Source organism: Mesocricetus auratus, unplaced genomic scaffold, assembly GCF_017639785.1.
Source record: "Mesocricetus auratus isolate SY011 unplaced genomic scaffold, BCM_Maur_2.0 Super-Scaffold_100691, whole genome shotgun sequence".
NCBI classification, from domain to species: Eukaryota; Metazoa; Chordata; class Mammalia; order Rodentia; family Cricetidae; genus Mesocricetus; species Mesocricetus auratus.
The window spans coordinates 58,215,191-58,235,321 of NW_024429267.1; the positions used below are offsets into that span (position 1 = coordinate 58,215,191).

The following is a 20,131-nucleotide window of genomic DNA, read 5'->3' on the forward strand; positions in this document are numbered from 1 at the left end:
TCAAGGAGATCTTTTAACTGCAACCCCCCTGTAAAATTAAAAAAAAACAACTTACATACTTCCAACACACAATGGTACAGACTGTACATTACTATCCCAATGGAGGAAAGGGGGAATAATGAGGAGATAAGGGACCAACGCGAGATCAAAAACCAGCAGGGCAAACTGCACTCTGCATCTCCATGTCTGATGTTCAAAGCGCGCTTCAGATCTTCAACTCCTTTCCACTTTGTTGACTGAAACACACTTGTCTCTCTTGTGCTGGTTTCACAAGGGGTCTGAGGCTCTGCCAGGCAGAGAGTTGAACCAACCAGGACTTTGACAGTTGCTGTCAGTGGTCCTGATCCTGCCCAGCCAATGAGGGGCGACCACGCCATCCAGCAACAGGCGCTGTCAGAGGTCCTGATGGTGCCTCGATAACGAGGGACAACTCTGCAAAGCCAATGGATCAGAATGCTGGGGTGCTGGGAAGGTGTTTAAGTTTCTACCATTGCTAAATAAATAGTCTTCTGTTTTTCCTTTCACCTGGATCCCAGGGTCTGTGTCATTGACTCCGAGTCTCTCATCCCCCTCCCCCTAGGGAGCCGCTATCCTGTGACTGTATCCCATGACCAGCATCTCTAACATCTTGGGTTCTCCAGCACAATCTAGGCTTTACCTTCACAACTTTACAAAATGGCTCTCCAGGCTTCCCTGCCAGAGTCACCATCCACAATGTGGACCCCCACAACCTCGAAGGAAGGCTCCACAACCCCTTTCCTATTATCTTTCTTGACTCTGAATCCAGAACCAAGGCTGTTCAGTTGCCAACTTCTCCTGCCCACTTGGGCTGAAACCTGGCCCCTCCTGGAATCATATTCGTGTAACCTTTCTATTGTTATTTAAGTCTAAGTAATCCTCCAGACTCTTGTGGGATTAACGGGGTGTGGCCGTGCCTTGGGGTTAGCACTTCCTTTATTTTACTTAGCATCAGGTTGTTTGGTTTTTTTTTTTTAACTTCTCCTTTTCTTGAGCACAAGACTTGTCTCCCACACTGCATTTCCTGGTGCCCCCTTTCTCCTCAAACTGTACATTTGGGGGGGGGTTTCGAGACAGGGTTTTTCTGTGGCTTTGGAGGCTGTCCTGGAACTCGCTTTGTAGTCCAGGCTGGTCTCGAACTCACAGAGATCCGCCTGCCTCTGCCTCTCCAGTGCTGGGACTAAAGGTGTGCGCCACCAACGCCCAGCATCAAACTGTACATTTTGTATTTATTTTTGCTCCACTTTTTTTCTTTTTGTTGCAGATCTGCATAAGAGTGACCACTAGTAACCACGGGACGCAGTCAATACTAGTCTTGAAATCTCCTCTGCCAATCGTCAGTTTAGTCTCAGGAATATTTTCAGGACAAGAGCAAAAAGCAGGTGCATTCCTTGCTAAGGTGTCACAAGAGCGGTCTGTATTCCAGTTGTCAATGTAATGCCCCCTCTGGAAACTCTTGAACTGCGCCTGAATAATCCACATTACTCTCAGCACTACTGTCTCCCAAGTCCCTACCAAGATGGCCCACCAAGCCCCACTTACAGCATCCAACCACTTTCCAAATCCAAAGTCCCCAAATCTACATTCCACCAACTAATAGCACGTCCAGGCCTGTCACAGCAATAACCCCACTCCTGGTACCAACTTTCTGCTCAGTCACCTATCCATCGTGACAGTGAAACACTATGACCAAGGCAATGTGCAGAATGAAGCATTTAGTTGGGAGGTTTGCTTACAGTTACAGAGGATTAGTCCATTGTCATCAAGGCAAAGGGTATGACAGAAGGCAGGTATGGCGTTGGAGAAGCAGCAGAGAGCTCACACCTGACCTTCAAGTTACAGGCTGAGAGGGACGCTGAACTTGGTATGTGCTTTTGAATCCTCAAACCCCTCCCTTGGTGACACACCTATTCCAACAAGGCCACTCTTGGTAGTCCTTTCCAAAGAGTTCCACTAACTTCGGACAAAACATTCAAATACACGAGCCTATGGGGACCATTCTGACGGGAATCACCATAGGCTTAATGTAAAATTCTCCTGTCTTAATATGAAGTGTATTTGGTTGGCTGGGATCCTTGGGTGTCTGTTCCTTTGTGTTGTCAGTAGTGTTCTTAGAATCTTGTGTGGTTTTTTTTCTCAGATGTTTTATAAATTGTGATTTTTTTTGTGTGTGTGTGTCCGTGTCCATGTTTTCATTTTGCGTTACCACAGCCCATCTCCAGTGATGAGGCAGATGCAGCTGTGTGAGGAATGTCCAGGTTTCAGGATGCACGGGACCCAGTTTGTCACTGGGTTGTCAACCACAAACAGTGCTCTCGTCTCTTGGCTCAAGTATCCGCATCCCCACCCTGTCACCTCCCTAGGTATTCCCAGCCCTGTCACCTTCCTGGGCCTAAGAAGGGCTGTTCCTCCTGCCATGTCCAACCCAGAGCCCCTCCGGTCATCTTCAGCCTCTTCTTCAGACTTGGAGTCCCTCAAACTGTGCACCATCCCTCCCGGGAGTCCTCGTCCCTCCCGGGAGTCCTCGTCTACATGAGTTAGTTAGGCTTTAGCATTCTCAGCCTGGTCCTATCTGCTCTGACTTTAGGCAATCCCCCCCCCCCCGAAAGTCAATTAATAGTGTTTCTCTCCTGCTTTGCAAAGGCAGTTATGGATTTTCAGAAGATGCATTTTCTCATTTCCCAGAGGGGTTTTAGGGACAAGAGAGTATGTATGACCCTCTTAATCAAAGATATGCACTTTCTACAAAGTGTCACTGGGCAATTAGAATGTTGATGAAGCTGTTCCTGACTTCCAAGAAGAGAAATACAGACACTGTAAATTTAGGGTTTGGACTATTTTCCATTAACAATCCTGAGGCTGGAAGGAGAGAAACCAGGGATCAAGAAGTTCTTGATCCCCATATATGTCACCCATTATAATGATAAGGACTCCGTCACACTTGGTAATGCAACTGTTGCCTGGGGAATACTCAGAGTCACAGTGCTCAGAGGTGAAATCAATCCCATTGATTGGAAGATGAAAAACGGTCTCCAGGCACAAGCCCCATGCCTAATAATTGCCACTTTATCACAGATGTCTTTAAACCAGTTTTCATAAGAATGCTAAGCAGCTCGCAGGCAAGAGTTTGACAACTGCAAACAGAAAGCTGTCATTGCTTTGGGAAGAGGGCAAATTAATTTGTGCCTCAACAAGGAGGCTACCCGATGCCACTGAGTGTGAAAACCCCCAGAGAAACCAAGGGTGCTCACTGCTCCGCCCCGCTGTGTGTCTCTGAGAAGGGCGGGGGAGAGAGGCTGTGTGACTAGAACTCAGACGGCGGTGTGCAACTCCTACAGAGTGAGCTTGAGAACCAGCGCTTGCAAACGTGAACCGAAGTTTCCCTCCGGAGGAAGGAAATGACTGAAGGCCGGCAGCCCCTTTTCACTGTTTTATTTGCTTTTGTTGGTGTTACCTCTTTGATTTTTGTTTTGTCTGTTTGTCTGACACAGGCTCTCCAGTAGCCCAGGCTGGCCTTGAACTCATAGTGTCAGGACCCACCCAAAGAAACGCGACAGGTTTCACTCAGTACCCGTGGCTTCTCCCCCTCTCCTAAGCCTCTCCAGTATGGGGCTGACTTCCCTTCCCTGAACCTCTCTCCCCTAAAAGCCCGCGGTTCCAACCATGCACTAGCTCCTGTCTGGCTCGCTGCTGCCCCCTTTGCCCTCTTGTCTGTCTTCCCGTTCTCTTCTCTCGCTCTTCCGAACTCTCTCTCCTCTCTCACCGCCCCCTTCAGCCTGGATCCTTCCAATGCCTCTGGCTGAATTCTTCCTCACATCTACAATAAACCCTTCTCTTCAGCCATATCTTGTCCTCATCTTCATCCACTCTGCAGTTGAAGGAGACTTTGAACTTTCGATCCACCCACCCCACCCCTCCATCTCCTGAGTCCCGAGATTGCAGATGTGGGCTACCTCATCCAGTTTTATTTGGTGCTGGGGACTGAACCCAGGGCTTCATGCATGCCAGGCAAGCAGACTACCAACTGAGCTACTCCTTCAACTCCTTTCTGCTTTCATTCTGCAGCCCCAGCTGGCCTCAGACTCTTGCATTTCTGGTGGTGGTGGTGTTTCCAGCAGGGGAGTGATGGTGGGGAATGGCAGGGAATGGGGGTGGCGGGGGTGTGGCGATAGTGGCAGGGGTGGTGGTGGCAGCAGGATGGTGGTATGGAATAGTCCAGGCAGCCTCAGAGTAAAAGACTTCCTCCTCTAAACTGCTCTCATAAAATTTTAGCTGCCAGAATGTTAAAAGCAGAATCTAAAAAGAGCAAAGGAAAGAATTGGTCTTTCCAGGCCTTGTTCTAGGCAGTTCTGACGGAGTCTTAGGTAAACCATTGGGGTGTGTGGGTAGGTGTGGGGTGTGGGGGTGTGTGTGGAGGGTGTGTGTGTGGGGGGGTGTCACACTTTGAGCTTGCTTATGTACAGCCTTCTCAAGAAGCCTCTCAGTAGCTGGCTGGGGACCCCCAGGGTATCATCAATCAGTCTTAGAAATCCTCCTGCCTCCGACAGTCGATCAATCTTTGAATCAGTCAAGTTCTCACCAGATACTGAGCTAAATTCTTGACCCTCCTTAGCAAGACCACTCTGAACCCAGACACAAAGCAAGCCCTTAGCCCCAGAACCAGCAGGAGAAGGTCAGAAGCTGCAGATTTCCAACCCCAGAACCAGGCTGTCTTTGGAGACTTTGGGTCTCTTCCCTGGTTTCCATTAGCGCCTCATCAAGCCATTCCCTGCGATCTGTCAGCGGTACTTCATAAGAATTCTGTTCCTCAGTCCTCTCTGTTCCAAGGAGACTAGACCTACGCCCTCCCTGACCCATGTGGCGGGATTTTGAAGCCAACTAACAGAACAGAATGAACCCCAGCCACCAGCCAGCTGAGATAGCTTAATGGATATTTTATTGTTCTTCTTAACTTTCCACTGTGGAAAATTTCAAGCGTTTATAAGAGTAGAGAAAGCGATATTAGAAGTCTTCCTAACCGTCACCCACATCCGTTCCTTATTTTACAGCAAACTCCAGGACACTTATGACTCCACTAGTAAGTCACACTGTGTGTATCATCATTTCAACATAACCACAAGGCCATCGCCGTACCCCAGATTTCTCAGTGATGATCTAACATCATGAACTAGTGTGCGTGGCTGTCTTGTTCACAGGGACTGCATTTCCCTCTGTGTTCTCTCCTGCCCCCTCTCTCCGTCTCTGTTGCCCCTCCCCTGGCTCAGAATCAGCCACTAGCTGCTAAGGCAAAGCACCCCCTTCCCCAGCTGGGGGCAGCGGCCTCATTTTTGCCCTTCTCCCCATAGACTCAGGTCCAGGGACCATCCCTTCTCTTATTGGAGGGTGCTTACTATGTGTAAGCAGAATTCTGAGCTGTTCCCTAGCTCTCTGGCTGGGAAGAAAATGACTATAACAAAGTTGGCATTCCAGCCCTGGTTTCAAGATCCCTCCAGGGTATTCAATGCTCTTTTTCACTGTGGACTTGAAATACTGGGTCTTTTACAAAAGAAGGTGCCGTTGGGTTTTGTTTGTGTCAAGAGCCCAAAAGCAGTTCTAAGTACTGAGCTGCAAAACCTACAGGGTTCAGAACAGCTTGCTAGCAAATGCCTCTTGCTATCCATCTGGGAAGCGGTGGAGTCCAAACTACCAGGAGGCCTCATTCACTGGAAGGAAGTGCACACTGTGCATCACAGACAGGTGGGAGATGGCACCGTACCTAAGCAACCAGGAGAGAGCTTCCGGGGGCTCTGTGGTTTAATCAACAGAGAGGACTCTGGCCAATTAGGTTGTTAACTCTCACTTACACCCTAGGAATTGAGCCATTTCTGAGAATGCCCCCCAGCTTCAGGGTGCAGACAGACCCCTGAGGCTCCCTGAAAACATGTGCATTCACGGGGGTTCAAAGCTCAACGTCCAATGTCTTCATCAGCCTCTCTTCATCCTCCTTTTTGAGGCAGTGTCTCTGTCTGAATCTTTGGCTCACTGAATAGATGCACAGGCTAGCCAGCAAGGCCCAGGGATCTGCTTGGGTTATAGGTGCAAGCCACCACACCTGGGTTTTTGTTTAGTTTAGTTTTGTTTTGCAGGTGCTGGGAACAGAACTCGGGTCCTCATGATTGCACAGTAAACACTTTACCAATTGAACCATCTCCCAGTCCCAGACGTCAACTTACCATTTGTTTCTGCTGTATTTTGTTTGTTTGTTTTTGAGACAGGGTTTCTCTGTATTGTTTTGGAGCCTGTCCTGGAACTCACTCTGTAGACCAGGCTGGCCTCCAACTCACATAGATCCGCCTGCCTCTGTCTCCCGAGTGCTGGGATTAAAGGTGTGCGCCACCAACGCCCGGCCTTCTGCTGGATTTTGTAAGAGCCCAGTTTGGTGGTGTTGTCTATCTTCTGCTTGCTATTTGTTATTTTATTTTATTTGCTTACATGCTTAATAAAGCCATTCCTTTGAAACTGAAAGCATGCCTATCATAAATCAGTCTCAAGCCAGAACAGGGGTGCATTCCAGATAAAAACCACAGCATCTCCTAACTAGAGGCCTCCTGACTAGGGACAGTGGACAGGCCACAGCCCACACAGGAACACCGACCCCAGCCCTGCTCTCACACCAGGCAGTGGCAGCTGTAGCCAGGTCAACAGACTCCGGTGCTGGGGAACCATCAGGGAGGGGCTGGGAGCAGCTCCAGGGAGGCTGGCAGGGCCTAACCCTTCCTCACGGCCATATCATAAAGATATGAAGTGTGTGTTTTCTCCAGCACTGACAGGAGGGATGGAAAAGAAGAGGACCGCAAGAAAGAAGAACTCGGAATTAATTGACTGTGTATATAAAAAAGACTCAAGTGAGAACCTGTAGAATTACTTTAGATTGGTAAATATGTTTCCTGTCCTTCGAGAGAAAGATATGTCCAGTCTCTGTGTGTGTGTGTGTGTGTGTGTGTGTGTGTGTGTGTGTGTGTGTGTATGTGTGTATACATATAGGTGCTTGTGTATGTGTTCAGAGATGCCAGAGATCAACCTCAAATGCCAGGAACCTTGCTTTTAGAGACAGGGTGTCTTCATCGGCCAGGAGCTCACCAATTTGACAAGACTGGCTGGCCAGAAAAACCCAGGGATCTACCTGTCTCCCGCTCCCCAGTGTGGGAACACCAGACCTTGAGCAGAGACCCACTTCCCCTTCTGCCTGGGAGTAGGCAGCTGTAAGACAATGTTTACTAAAAACATGTTTACTAAAAACAATACAATGCCCGGGGGCAATAAGTTCCTGGAAAAGGCCTGCCCACAGAAACCACCCTGACCTCGACCTTGTCCAAAGACTAACCGCCTCTTCTGCCACTCCCAGATCAGTTTTTGGGTGAGAGCAGAACCAGTCAGGGGAGAGGAGAGAGCAGAAGCTTCTCTGGTGGGAGCCTTTCTTAGGAAGTTTTCTTGAACCTTTTTTGGGGCCTGCTTAAAGTTTTCTTTACATCGTTGAACGAGTCTCTGTGTTGTCAATCCCCGACACCCTCAGCACGTTCTCGGACACAGGCCGCGCAGCAGACGCGACACCCCAGTGCTGGAAAATTACAGGTGCACATGCTACCAAGTCCAACATTTAAACATGGCTTATGAGGCTAGAACTCATGTCCTCACAACTGCATGGCAACTTTACGATAGCCTCAGATGTTTATGCTACAGGCTGAAATACAAACAGCACAATAGGAAACCGGAAACCGTCAATGGTCAGAGAGCTGGAGATGAGGGTCCTCCCACGTCTTGAGTGGAGTGCTCCTGTCCTCAGGACCCTTGGGAGTGCACTATTTCTAGCTGATTTGATGAGACAATGTGATGCATTTCTAACCGTGATACTATGTTTCAGGGTGCAAATCGTGTAGGCATTGTAACAGTCCCAGGCAAGGTCAATGATAAATGCCTGTTCTTGTAGGAGAACAAGTTGCCTGGGCAGGCAATCAGTTCCCACAAGCCTTTGAGTAAATGCAGCCTGTGTTGTGGGTCTCTGGCCTCATGCATTGTGGATGTAACCTGGCAAAGGACAAACTGTGGGGACTTTGGTTCTTCCTAAGCAAAATCATTGCTCAGATCAACCACTATCTGCAAACAGCTGTCGCCTCTGGCTTGAGAGACAGGCTTAAAATTAGTGTGATAAGATGCAGGCTTATCTCAGGGCTTCCGGGGCAAGGGTTAAGCTGAGGATGAAAACTGCCTCAGGTTATCACTCTATATGGTTTCTCAGCAAAAGATAAAACCTTTGTTGGAACAGCCAGTGCCCCAAAGACCTCAAAGAGACCTGAGGCCCATCTGCCTTTGTCTGGAAGAGGTGAGCCTCAGATTCATGCACATCCACACCCTTTATTTAGAATTTTGACATTAAGACCAAAATTCCGGGAGAACAACTTAAAGGAGAAATGGTTTATCTTGGCTCACAATTTCGGAGGGTCCAGGCCCCAGTTATCTGGTCCCATGAGCTTGGGCAGGGTATCACAGTGGTGGGGGTAGCAGAAGAGACCCATGGCTAACCAGGATTGAGATGGGAAGCTTCCCAAAGGGTAGACTTAAAAGGGGGAGAAACATTTCTTTATGGTTCATAAGTGGCAGTCACCAATTCCTCACTTGGACAGCAGGATATGAAGGCAAATTTAGTGGTGCTGGTTCAGGCCAAGGGACAAGGCCAGTAGACATCTACCTAGAAGCTCTGAGGGGCCGTGGTGCAGGCTACGAGCCCAGAATCCCACTCAAGGGCAGGTTAGGGCCCACTCAGTGACCACCGGCATGGCAGCAGAATCCTTCTTAAAAATCAAGCCGCAAATTAAAGCAGAAACTGTTATAGTTGATACAGGGCAAAAAGGCCTCTGAACCCTCTACTTCTGTAGAGGTCCCTAAAATCTCAAAGAATACAGAACCCGGCAGGGGTGACCTTTAGCCAGATCCAGAAGGCTGAGCACTGAGTAAGGACTGAAGTGGTGTTGCTTGCCTCAGAGGGTCAAAGAGCCAGCCGATGGCTCATGGGCAGTCACACAGTAGGTCTGAGTTTGAGAGGGTTCAAGCACAAGAGGTTTAGTTGGAAGGAACATGGGGGCTAAAAGAGAAAGATACTTGGGCGAGGGAGGCAGTGGAGAAATGCACACTGCTAACTAAGCTAGCTATGGCAGTGGGCGCTGTCGCAGTGAATGCTATCACAGAAGGCGCTATCACAAAAGGCGCTATCACAGTGGTCACTATCACAGTGGGCGCTGTCACGGCAGGCGCTGTCACAGTGAATGCTATTACAGTGGTGACTGTCACAGTGGGCGCTGTCACGGTGGGCGCTGTCACAGTGGTCACTATCACAGTGGGCGCTGTCACAGTGGACACTGTCATAGTGGGGACTATCACAGTGGATGCTATCACAGAAGGCGCTGTCACGGCAGGCGCTGTCACAGTGAATGCTATTACAGTGGTGACTGTCACAGTGGGGTCTATCACAGTGAATGCTATCGCAGTGGTCACTGTCACGGTGGGCGCTGTCTTGAGAGAAGGCTCTGGAAAGTGGGGCTGGGCGGGATGAAGTTGGGTTACTCACACCTGCCCACTGCCGAGTGATCGGAAGTAACCCAGGTAAACCGGGGCTGAGAGAGAGGTGTCCCTCACCCAGAAGCCTCTCACAGAGCTGGGCCAGCTTTCTGGCTGAGCCAGGAAGTGGCTTCCTGTCCCCAGAAAAGCAGCTTCAGTCAGTAGCAAGAGCCTGTAATTACACCAAGCAGGCATGGTGCGCCAAATGATGATTAAGGCGTGAATGAAAAAATAAAGGTCTTTTGTTTTGTGCTCATTATGTGCTCTTTCTGATGAGTATACCAGAAAAAGAGAGAGAGAGAGAGAAAAAGCTGCCTTTCAGACAGTTAGCTTAATTAGCAGATTATATTTTCAGCTCTGTCCCCAAGCCGTGAGCTCAGCAGCGAATCCAAGCTGGGTGAGGATGTTCTTACCCTGCCCTCCTTCCTCTCCAGCTCCCCGGGTTTCAGAAACAAGACCCATGTGGCTAGTCTTTGCTCGAGCCCGGCCAGCAGCCTCTGCCTCGATGAATTCATTTCTGTCTGTGGGGTTCAGCACTGAGCAGCCCGAGACCCTTACGCAGGTAATCCTTTAGACAGTAGGGGTGGGAATGAAAAAATATTAAATCTGTCTTGAAGCGGTCCCCGCTTACATTCTACTTGGTTTATTTCTCCAAGAGACCCCCCTTATCCACCACAACACTTTTACCCCATGTCTACCCCATGGTTCCCTCTGAAAAGACATTTTCAGTCTACTTTAAAGTCTCTCAACTTAGCTGGGCTTGGGACCCTCACCTTTATGTTCTAATGGCTGTCATTTCAAAGCAAAATACGAATACACTCTCAGTATAAAGCAGTAAATAGTGCCGATGGCCATTGAGAGTCGAGTGTTTGTGAGGTGATTTCCTGCCCCTGGTCCCCTTCCTTCTCCTCTGCCTCCTCTCCCCTTCATCCTCTGTACACCCTAGACACATTTCAATCTGTTCCCACACACTGCTCAAATGCTTCTGTGTCCTTCTAACTGTTTAAAACACCACACTCAGACAGGTATTTAAACTGAGTACAGTTAGCGATCTGCATCCCTGGGAGCCAACAAAACACTGCAAGTATTTTGAAAATAGTGTCTTACTGAACCCACAAGCACGCAAGTGAGTGTGCCATGTGACTGGCAATGTTGATCCCAACTTGATGGACCTCAGCACTGGGTGTCTGTGAGGGATTGTCTAGGTTAGGTTAACTGTGGTGAGAAGACCCGCCCACGTGGGTGGTGGTGGCACTGTCCCATGGACTGGGGTCCCAGACTGAGCATCAGGGTCCATCTGGCTCTGCTTCCTGACTGGGGATACAGTGTAACCAGCACCTCCTACTCCTGCCATCCTTATTGCTACACAATAGATTGCACCTGAAACCCAGAGGCAAAATAAACACAGGCTTCCTTCGTTTAGTTACTTTGTTAAGTAACGATGCCATAACAATGAGAAAAGTAACACACATGTTACAATATATGTGTACTTTTTCCTTGTCATTTTTCCCAAGCATTACAGTTTGCCATTTACATCACAGTAAGCATTATAAGCAGTCCAGAGGTGATGCATGCAACAGAACTGGGAAGGGTCTGTACAAATACCATACAATTATATAAAAGAGACTTGAGCATCCACCGACCCTGATATGTGGTGTCCTGGAACCAGTCCTCCACAATAGTGAGGAACTGCTGTTCATATTTTATTTTTGTGAGTCAGGGTCTCACTATACATCTCTGGCTGACCTGGAACTCACTGTGTAGACATGTCTGTCCTTGAATTCACAGAGAGCCACATGCCTCTGCCTCCAGAGTGGGATTGACATGAATAAATGCCATCATGCCCAGAGAGAGAGAGAGAGAGAGAGAGAGAGAGAGAGAGAGAGAGAGAGAGAGCACACTGGGTATCGAACCCAGAACCCGGCACATGCTAGTCTACATCCCCAGCCTAGAACTTCTGCTTTTAAAATCTGGGACTAGAGAGAACTGTGTAACAAGCATGGGTGAATACAGCTGACTAACGCTGCCTTTGCCTTTTGAACTGTTTCTTCAGACTGAAAGCAGAAAAAACAGTGAAGAGGCAGAGGACAGACAACTCCTTCTGCTTGGCTGTGACCCAGGATTGTACTCCTGATCAGCACGCCAAGCAAGGTGTGACCACTGATGCAGTTGTGGTGAGAATGATGCTAACTGCTTCCCAGGTGAGCCTAAGGACAGTTCCAGAGGAAGGTGCCCGTGCCTGGAACTGACCAGGGCAAAACTTCGTGGCTGGGAAATCTCAGGCCTCGAGTGAGGAGCTGATGGTATTTTGTTGAATGGATGTGCTTTGCCCAGCAAACTCCCTTCTAAATATTTACATGTGCACGCTTACATTACTGTGCCGCCGTTGCCTTAGTAGAAGGAATTTTCATATTGTAGTAGACAGATCCTGTAGAGACTCACAGCTGGGCACAAGTGACCTTGGCTGCGACAACAAGTGCCACATAAACAAAAGTAGCAATCTACATAATTAAACAACTGCAGCATAAACAAATGTAGCAATCTACACAATTAAACAAATGCAGCATAAACAAATGCCGTACACACCTTTACACAGTTAATGCGATATTCCACAACAGTCAACGTCCTTTCTGACTGAATAAGCACTCCTTAGGACATCACCCCCACAGCTTTCTGGGATGGTTCCCTGTTCATGCTCAGGTGAGCTCTGACTTAAAAATAAAACTATTTTTTGTGAAAAATTATTGCCTGTTCATTGTGTATCATTTAGAAAGCGCAACAACAACAACACCCTAACTTGTCTGCAGTCCCTGAGAGTTAACTAAGAGTTAACTCAGAGGTGGGGAACATAGGCTGTCACAGGTTTCACAAGAATCCTAAGAGGTAGGAACACTTCCATTTACCATATGGGGAAACTGAGGAACGAAGAAGACAGCTGGCATAGGGCCACTTTTAGAAAAGGACAGAACCCACATTCCAGCCCAGACACTGAGTCCTGGAACCTCCTTTCATGCCCTGTTATGGTTTGGTTTGCGGCTGCAGCAATCAGAGTGAATGTAACAATGTCTGTAGGATGCAGTGTAAGCAGCTACTGTCTATTTGTCTGGATCCAGCTGCTTAGTTAGTGAAATGTCAGGTTTACATCTGGTGTGTGCAGAGGGAGGGTGGGATGGGGGCTCCATCGGGGGTCACTGAGATAGTGACCATGCCACCAAGTCCTGCATCGTATGGTGTTCTCTGCAGTGTATCTCCCTCCTCTTTCATTCCACGGAGGAGACATACAAAGGTCCTCAGCAGCAGCTGCCCAGCCTGCCCCCTTTCCTCTCATAACCTTGAGAACACTTCTCCACGTACTGGGGGATTTCGCGGGGACTGAGGTGATGGTTCAGCTGGTAGAACCCCCTCACAAACGTGAAGACTTTACATGCTAATGCAAAAGCCAGCCATGGTCACGCGTGTCTGTAACCCTAGCCCTGGGTACAGAGACGGGCAAATCCCTGCAACTCACTGACCAGCTAGTCTGGACCATCTGTGAACTCTGGGTTCAGAGAGAGGGAGAGACACCCAGCCTCCAAAGACACAGTGGAGAGCAATGGTAGAAGACGCTTGACTCTGACCTCTGGCCTCCACACGTGTGAGTACTCACACGATGCGTGCCCACACGATACACAAAATGCATGGGCACTCACACCACACACACACATACACACACACACTCTCTCTCCATAAATAAATAAAATTTTTCTTTTATTTAGCTGATATGCCATTATGGGTCCCCCCCCTGCAATTTTCTACCCTGTTGTCAATAACTTGATGGACCTCTTTGTAATTGAAGGTGCCATGTTAATCAACCAAAAGGTGTGGGTGCGTTTAAGGCTTTTCAGGCTGAGGAGGCAAATTTCTTTCTAGAAGGACCTTCTGTCTGCCATGAGTAAGTGCACCAAACATATCGGATTCAGTGTGTGTTCATCTGCTAGCCTGTGCATTCTTTTTAAATATTCCCTGTTTAACATATGAGGAAGCCTCTTCCATGGAGCCTTTAGTGAATCCCCCGGTTATATTTTTTCCCTCCCTTTGTGAATTGATGACAGCTGAGTTCTTCACTTGCTCATGTATTTCTTATTGATTTGCAAGGCCTCTGTTCAGTTTTAATGAAAAGTTTAAATTCCTGGTGCGGCCGTCAGAGATGCTGAGGGTTGCAATTCTGTGCAGACCTAATTGTTTCAATAACTTCTGCTAACGACCAGAGGCTAATGAACGCGCAGATCTGATGGATGGGGCCCAGAAGAGCTACGTAATTAGAAGTTTCCTCTCTTGATCAAAAGATTCAACTATATTTGTCTGTTTGACTCCCCGCCCCACTTTCTCCTCCTATTTTAATAACAGCGTTCAAATATATCCTACTGGTCTTGGCAGAACTGTGTCTGGCTGTTATGTAACTCTCCAATTAACGTAGGGTCTTACCTCCCCTGAATTTCATACTTCACTCTTCTAGTGGAATCTTCAAGCCTCTTTGGCTCCTCACTGCCTCGGCTGCCTCCAGGATGCAGAGTGAAGCTGTTGCTTAGCAACCGGGGTTCTGCTTATAGAAACAGAAGCCTCAGCTCTGGCCAAGAGGAAAATCACTGGTTGGAATAAAAAAGTTTTAGCTTTGAACCAAGGAGCAGCTAAAAGCACAGCCCTAAATGAGATGCTGAGATGTGGTAGCCCATGTGTCCTCCCAGGGGAACTCCAGGTTCTCAGTGGGAGCAGGGGATGGATACAGAGCTAAGTGGAGGATGGCTTCTGGGACCTTTGAAAGCCTTGTTCCCTGTGCTAACAGGTGATGGGGTCTGAGCAGGAATGTGTAAAACCACTCAAGAGGTCCCATGGTGTGAGGTTGGGAAAGGGTATTTACGTCTAAAGGCGTTCTGCTTCTGTCAATCATGGGAGGGTGTAGGGTCAGGGCTGAGAAAGAGCTGGAGCCACGGAGGGTTCTCAGAGAGGGGGACCTGTGGATGGCTTCAAACACTGCAGCCTTCCTGGATTACTGGCCTGGTTGTGTAGTTTGTAGCTCCTTTCTTTGGAAAACACACACACACACACACACACAGCTTACAGACCCCAACTATTCATTCACCCCTTTAGTGAGCTCAAGCCAATGGAATATTCTGGAGTTTGACTGAAGTGAAATCCTAAAATATTACCCTATGCTTCAGCTTGCTCTTCTGACCTGTTACGAAAAGAGAAACCACAGGTGCCACTGGCCCAGAGGGACAGACAGACAGACACCGGTAGACACCCTAGAGATGAAAATGGGACAGTTCCAGCTAGCATAAAGGTCCGTGGATGGGAAACTGTTTGCTGTAAGCCACTGAGTGGTGGGGACTGTTTGTCCAGCATCTCCATTGTGTCATCTCCTGACTGATACACTGTTCACCGCTCACTGCTGCCGTTTCCTTCCTCTCTGTAAGCTGTTTGAGTCTCGCTGCCCGCAACACAGAACACTAGCAGGTGAAGTCTCCTGCTCCATCTCATGAACAGAAGGACTCCTCCTTGTCTGAGTCTCCGATCTCCACAGATTCGTCCAGGCCTCCTTTTCCTGAGGTAGCTTGGGCAGAGTCAGCACAGATGCTTGCCCTGAACAGGTTCCCATGTCTCTCCCTGGGATAACTGTGTGCATTTATGCTTTGCCTGGGGTAACTGTTCCCTGACTCCAGCTGCTAAAGTCCCAGGTCTTCCCAATGCTGCCTCCTCCAGGTTCTCTCTGGAGCTAGACACACCCTCTGCAGTTCAAGAAGTTGCTGTCCCAAGGATGTTTTTGTTTGTTTTGTTTTTTTCTCCAGTGCTGCTTCAGTTGGGTAGCTGTTTCCTCCAACTTGAAGCACTCCCTCCTGGAGGGAGGAGGGAAGACCAGAAGACTCAGAGGGTAAATAAAACTGAAGTCCCAGGAAGGAAACAAACCCAATAGGGAAGCTGCGAGAACTTCTATGGCGGGGACAGCATCCAACTCCCATGACCCTCGCTGGGGTGGGTGTTTTTGCTGATTTATCTGCCTGTGAGTCACCTACGCTCTTATCAGTGGCCCTAGTAGATCCACTGGGTCACCAAGCTAGACATGGGTAAAATAATTTTTTCTGTCTATTGCTATGAACTCTCCGGGGTGAAAAGAACAGATTTTGCTCACATTTCCAAGGTAAAGTCGCACAGCCTGTAGCAACCACTCAGTTCTGTAGCAACCACTCAGTTCTGTCCTGTTAGCTGATCCGGCAGGGCAGAGACCCAGGGCGGAAGATATCAAGGGTAGGTCATATGGGCAAGACTTTCGGAGCGCATCAGATCCTGGCTGTCGCTTGGCCCCACGGCCTCCACTTTCTCTTTTACAAAGCAATAATGATGACACGTTTGTAGGAGGAAAACAATGCCGCCATTAACCATGTGACTTACTAGAGGCGCACACGCTGGCCTCAGACCTGTCAGGAGGCAGGACCGTGGCCAATGCACAGGAACGCTGAGTGAACTGTGTCTTACTCGTAAGAAGGAAAACTGTCTCAGGCTAGGTGTGAGGAGATGGTGATGCACCTTGGAGCCGGAGTGGTCAATCCCTGTGAGAGGTGGGACCCGAACCCCACGGGATGCCCTGGAAGACTGAGTGGTACACGCATCGGAGCTGTGTACCCCACAAAGGGCCAGGGGAGCTCTGTTGTACGTCCACGGACTCCTGTCCACCACTGAGCCAGACGCTGGAGGTGGAGCTTAGCTTCCTGGCACAGCTTGTTCCTTGCATCTGTTCAGTGAGGAAAGAAAGATTTCTTCAGGCATCAGGTCACAGCACACGGGATCCATGTGTGTGGGAAGGGGAGAAAGGGGAGTCTGACTCCCAGATAGAATTAGAACATAAAACCTAAGAGTCGGGAGCTGGCACAGGTATCCCTTGGAAGACAGGAAGTGAGTCAGGGCCTAGACATCCCTCCCCATCTGTCCTGGAGCCCCCAGGCACTGGGTTCCCAGGTTCTAGCTATGGTGTGGGAAGTCAGCTCTCTCTCTGTTGCCATGATGGCCTGGGCCAACCTGGAGCTGCGTGGGTGAGACTTGTTCCCTCTTTCCACACAGGAGGGACTTCCTTACAGGCCAGGGGTAGAGCATCAGGCAGGATTCAGGCTGAGCAAGTGTGAAATTCCCGCTGCAGTCCGGTCTGGACGGATCACTGACATTCCGCCCCAGTGTTGCAGGCGGAACTACAAAAAAAGAAAACGCTGGGCTTTGCGGCTTCGTATAATGAGATGGGACACCAGCCTGTCATCATCTTCACAGGAAATCGCTCAGGAGAGGAACTTCTGACAACCCCATTAGGGCTTTCCTGGGGTTTATAAATGTGTTAACTGATAATAATAGCTATCATTATTGTAATGATAATTCTCATTACTGCTATTTTAACAAGCCCCATTTCTTGAGAGCCACGCAGCTGCCACTCATATCTCTCTTTGTGTCTTTTTGAACTGAAACCACACCAAGACTCAGATGCTTGGTGACAAGGGAACCAGGAGGCTTGTCAACCTCCTCAGGGTTGCTAAGCAAGTAAGAGAGAATTGCTCCCCGGGAGGCTCAGGGAACATTCCAGAAGAGGGGATGGAAGGAACGTAAGGGCCACAGATTGGGGAGGGGGGCTGTGAATTGCTACCATCTGGATAGGACGCGATCTGTAGTCATGAACACACAGTAGCTATGGACACCTACACAAGGCCTGTACAGAATTGGACCCTTTAAAATTCAACAGCGAATGGAGGGGATCCCACGGCACCCCCACTCCCAGCGGAGGAGCTAAGGAATGTTAGGTCCAAAGGAATCTCCACTTCCTCAAATGCTGGCAGTGAGACCAAAGCCAGCATCCCTTGGGGAATTTTCCTTATCACTAACAGAAGGGGTAAATGGCTTTCCGTGGAGTCTATTAACATTCCCAAGCCTGCCTATTAGCATTCCCAAGCCTGTGCTGGCATCCTGGCCCTGCCCTCCCCTAAACTCCTTCTGCTCAAGAGCTTCCCTTCCTGAACAAAGCATTCTCCTTATGACCCTGCTATTTGTCTATGCTCCCTGGGTTCTCCTCTTTGCCCTCTCTTGGTCCTCTCTCCATCTCCTTTGCCTGCAGTTTCTCTGTCCTCCTCTCTAGCTCTCCCTCTCTCTGTCACTGAGGTCCAGTCTGCCATGTTTGGTCTGCTGCTTTCTCTCCCTGTTCTGGATTCTCCCCCAATGCCTCTGGCTGTTCTCTCCCTCATATAGACAATAGAAAAAAAGTTCCCTTTAATCATACCTTGGAGTGGTCAAGTTTATACATCTGGTGCAAAACCCCTCAGTTAGTACAGGAGCCGCTCCGGTTAGCATGCAATGCTCACACAAAAATGAATCTGGCATGGAATGGTAAAGAGAAGAGCGTCTGCTGCCCTTGCAGGGGACCTGGGTTTAGTTCCCATCACCCACGCCAGGCAGCTCACGACCACCTGAAACTCTGTCTCCTCAGGACCCGACAAACTCTTCTGGCCTCTGTGGCACCTGAATTCACATGCACACGTGCACACAGATACACACACATAAAAAGGTCTTTAAGCCTTTCATCTAAATCAGGTAAGGTCGTGAACACCTAGAATCAGAATCCCAGCACTTGGGAGGCTGAGCCAGAAGGATCACTGTGAGTCTGAGGCTAACTGGGAAACCTAGTGAATTTTAGGCCAGCCTGGGCTAAAGGTGAGACTCTGTCTCAAACAAATCAAGGCATCATGTGTCTAAAGGCTTGTCATTGCTACCTCAGACAGCTTTCTAGGTTTCCTCGTCTGCAGAGTTGGGTCTAGGCTACTCGGTGAAGAGACAGATGCTCAGAAGCCACACCAAATGGCTGCTTTGCCCTGAGAACCAAAGCCTATCTGCTAAAGGAGTAATTCACCAAGCAGCGTGATTCTGGGTTCCTTTTCCCGGTCTCACAGAGTTTCTGCAGCAGGATTTTACAGGACATGCAGCTGTCTCCCTGTTTCTCTTGTGGCTGGAGATTGGAGCGGGAGACATGGAGACAGGGGGATGGGGGACAAGGGGGATGTGACGGGCCAGTGAGAGATGACCAGAGTGGTGGGGCCATCACTGTCATGTGACTGTGATTTCCACGTGAGGGATCTCACACACACGCAACCTTTGGGAACAGGGGAAGGGACTGTGGGATGCTCGCAGGAATAGGCTGTGCTTCTCCATCCCTTCTCCCTCCATCAATAGCAGCAGGATTGTGAGCGAAGGTGTTGGATGCTCTTTTCACACATGCATGTATTTTATATTTTAAGTTAGCTGTTGGACAGTTTCACACTCGGACAGAATGCATCCCGGTTACTCTCACCTGAGCCCCTCCTCTGTCTATGACAGGGTGTGTCTGACAGGCCCAGTCTGGTGTAGACCCAGTGCTGGTCATGATTGCCATGACATTCCACAGTCCAGCTTGCTATCTTCTGGCTCCCACGTTCTTTCTGCTCCCTCTTCTGGCATGTTCCGTGAAGGAATGACGTAAGCGTGCTGTCGAAGGCTGAGCCCTTACTCTCAGTTCTGCACAGCCAGCCATGAGCAGATGTTTTTATTCAGCATTGTTATAGAGACAGAGCAAAAAAATGACCAATTAAATACACACACACACACACACACACACACACACACACACACACATTGATCACATTCTCAACCCAGCCAACCGGAAGCACACAGGTGCTTTCCTCGTCGGATTGTTGGAAAGATTTAATGATTTCGCAGCAGCAAGGTTGAGTGCAGAACCCAGTCAGGAGTGGGTGTTGTCATTACATCGTAACCCAGCTGTCACCCACAACCACCACCTGAGCCCACCCAACTCCTCCCCACCCCAAGTACAGTCAGAGTCAAGTTTCTACCCACGCAGGGGTGACTAAATTGGCCTCCCAGGAGTGTGGAATGGAACTGAAAATATCCTGAGAATAAGCCATGAAATCTCGTGTCAGTGCTCAGATCTAAGAACAAGCCCCGGGCAGGCAAACAAAAGAGGCAGAGGCTGCCTTTGGGAAGAGACCCCTGCCTTTGGGAAGAGACTCCGGCCTTTGGGAAGAGACCCCTGCCTTTGGGAAGAGACCCCTGCCTGCGGGAAGAGACCCCTGCCTGCGGGAAGCACAACCCCATTAAGCCTCACACTGCACACTGAGAGTCAGCGTACAAGTTCGTGTTTACTGAGCCGCCATGGGGTGCCTCGGGGGGCAAGATGAGCTCATTTTCCCGACTAGAGCCTTCAAGATGCTGGAAATGACTAAGGTTCCTTCTAGTTTGCTCTCAGCTCCCTCGCCGGCTGCCTGTGATCAAGCATCCGGTAACTTCTGGAATCTCGAAGACTGAATTTCTGAGCTTTCACAGTTGGGAAATACAAAATACACTGATATTTTCCTGGTGAGATGTTGAAAGGGTCCAATGAACTAATGAGCCTGGGTTTATGTACAGAGTCAATGTCTGCTGCTGAGGCCCTTCTGTAAAGCCCATAGCTGGACCCCACTATGGC

At 49.1% G+C, this 20,131-nt stretch overlaps 1 long non-coding RNA gene across 2 annotated transcripts; it reads left to right on the forward strand.

The window, feature by feature from the left end:
• Positions 1-14,043: 14,043 nt before the first annotated feature.
• On the forward strand, positions 14,044-15,563 carry LOC121137682. Of its 2 annotated transcripts, none has more exons than XR_005874993.1 (3): positions 14,044-14,431; positions 14,808-15,195; positions 15,435-15,563. It is a non-coding gene; the product is annotated as an uncharacterized LOC121137682 (long non-coding RNA). The 2 variants fall into 2 exon arrangements; XR_005874994.1 differs by having other exon boundaries at positions 15,063-15,195.
• The last annotated feature ends 4,568 nt before the right edge of the window (positions 15,564-20,131 follow it).